General features: G+C 39.3%; 1 protein-coding gene across 1 annotated transcript in view; it reads right to left on the bottom strand.

Annotated features, from left to right (window-relative positions):
- LOC125043318 overlaps positions 1-445 on the bottom strand; it is a 26,622-nt gene extending 26,177 nt beyond the window's left edge. Inside the window, exon 1 of the mRNA XM_047639392.1 lies at positions 328-445. The gene's annotated coding sequence lies outside the window, so the exon portion shown is untranslated. The remainder of the gene's footprint in view (positions 1-327) is intronic.
- Between the last annotated feature and the right edge of the window lie 2,055 nt (positions 446-2,500).

Raw genomic sequence — 2,500 nt, 5'->3', positions numbered from 1 at the left:
CCTTCAGTCAAGTTTTCGAAATGAAAAAAATGCTGTAAACATGTTTATCTTTATAACTTCTATCTTTTCTCAATACATATGCCAATGAATTAAATGTACGGTACACACTTTCTATTATCTTTTCATATACATATTTCTTACTCTTCATAAATCAAAAGAATGCGGCATATTTATGCATTTACATCACGGCAAATAAACAGACCTTTTTCCTCTACAAAATAAAAGAAAATAATAAATTTAGCTCTTTGCGTCGACAGCAAATTCATTTCCATATCTAACACTCGATCACTTTTCAAACAAAAAAATATGTATATATCATAATGATACCTTCTATATTATGCTTCCTATTTGTCCTCGGAATAATTAGTTCCTTATTTCTGTTCCCGAGAAAATGTGTAAATATCGGGATCTACACCACTTATAGGCCTACTCGTAACGTGTTTTCTTGAATCAATTTGATTTTGCTAAATTAGTTTTGTTTATGAAGTGATTTTGATAACATTGCACATTGACGACTATAATTCAATTTTTTTTTTTTTTTTTTTTTTTTTTTTTTTTTTTTGCTTTCTGTGGATACAGCACGTTACGTCAGGGTCAGTATAGTTTAAAAATGCTTCCCTTTGTCACTGTTAAATTCATTTGAAAATCCATTAAAAAAAAAAAATCTTTTACGGTTCCGTCTTTAGCGGGGTTGACTTTTGTTTTATATATTGCTATTAATGTCATCCCTTTCCATGTGACAGTGTTCCTCACACACACACACACACACACACACACACACACACACACACACACACACACATATATATATATTCATATATATGTATGTATGTATGACATATGTCTATTTTAGTGTTTGTCAGCTTCTCCAGGAATTATTCATCTACACATGTATCGAAATTCTGCGTCTGCATATTTGCTGACGTGATGCACACCAAACGATGGAATAAACTGTTTTGTTCCGGCGGAAGTTGAGCGTTTCTAGCATGCCAACGTAAAGGCAAGTTCGTTCGTCTACTGTTATAACGACGAAATTATTCCGAAATAACAGAGTAAGCTTACAAAGCCTCTAAAGTGTTAAGAGGGCCGGTGTAGTAGGAGATTTATCCCTGATTGAAAATCGTGCAACTACGCTTTGGTAACGCACATTAATTAAGGCTTGCCTCTGTATCAACTAAGTATAACTCCTCTGGATTACGGAGCCCTGCCTCTCCTTTAATCACGACTCCGACCACTCCGACCCCCCCCCCCCTCCTCGACACTTGCTGTCAACTTGACCCATCTTGAATCATCTACTCAGGTTGTAACTCAACCTTCAAAAGATACCCTACCTCTCTCCCAATATCCTCCACCCATCTCCTTCACAATCGTCTTAATTTTCTATCTCCTCCCTTATTACAACTCTTCATGCAGTACTACCTCTCTCCATACTACTCCCGTTTCCTCCCATCCTCGTCCCTCTACAATTCCCATCCCCTGAAGTAGCAGTTCTCAGGTACAAACTTTGCTTCAGTCTACGAGAGACCAGACAGGAAGAACCCCAACGAGGTTTTTCTCTCTTTCCCTACTCTCATACTATCTTTAGCTCGACTCCCTGCCCTTCTTCCCAAGTTGTCTCTAGTGTGACCACTCAAGATTTTCCTGGAAGTCGTACCAAATGCACCTGGCGCAACCAAAAGTATCAAATCTGGTAAGTCATTAGCAAGTCTGGCCAATCTGCGTGAAAGTTCGAGAGGAGGATGAGTCAACCAGGTTTCAGCTCACCTCAGGCGGAAACTGACGAGAACAACTGATTGCGGCGAAGCAGCTGCAAACAGTTCACGCAGGCAAACATTTACCATACCTGAACTAAAACAAACTACAGTTTCCAAACTACTTTTCTTAATAAAAATGGTTACTGTAGGTAATGTATCTTTAGGAAAAAGTACTAAAAACACTATTGCTCCTTATAAAAATTCCCAAGATTAGTGATATTTTTATCTTAAGAATCCAGGATCCAAAGACTAGGTATAAAAAGTCAAGATATTGGGGAAAAGCCAGAGTGGTAACCAGAGTGGTAACCATGGTTGTCTCTTTTTCTTCTCAGATCTCCCCACCCAACTTTTCTCCAGAATCCTAGAGAAAACTCGAAACTTACACCTGACCATCATCCACCGTCCAATCTCTCTATTCTCATGCCCTTTACATAAAAACAATACTGCTGATATGAATCCTCTTTTGTTACAACAATGTCCTTCCTGAGATCCTTCCTCTCCTGATGAACCTCTTGATACTGCACCTCCTTCCCCTGGTTCCCTACCTCATTCCCCAGGTTCTCCATCCTCCTCCTACTGGGCTGTATGGTGCAGTGATAACGTTCTCTAGTAGCAGTCTTGCTGACCCGCCTTCAAATCCTGCACTGCAAGGAATGCCCGGACATTCCTTGCACACGGGGTAATTGAGAAGCAAATTCAGACAGCCTGCCACACCAAACATAAGAATAACCATTGTAACAAATGCA

The sequence above is a fragment of the Penaeus chinensis genome, chromosome 3 (genome assembly GCF_019202785.1).
Source record: "Penaeus chinensis breed Huanghai No. 1 chromosome 3, ASM1920278v2, whole genome shotgun sequence".
NCBI lineage: Eukaryota > Metazoa > Arthropoda > Malacostraca > Decapoda > Penaeidae > Penaeus > Penaeus chinensis.
The sequence above is the reverse complement of the archived record's forward strand: the minus strand, read 5'-3'. Positions and strand labels throughout refer to the sequence as shown.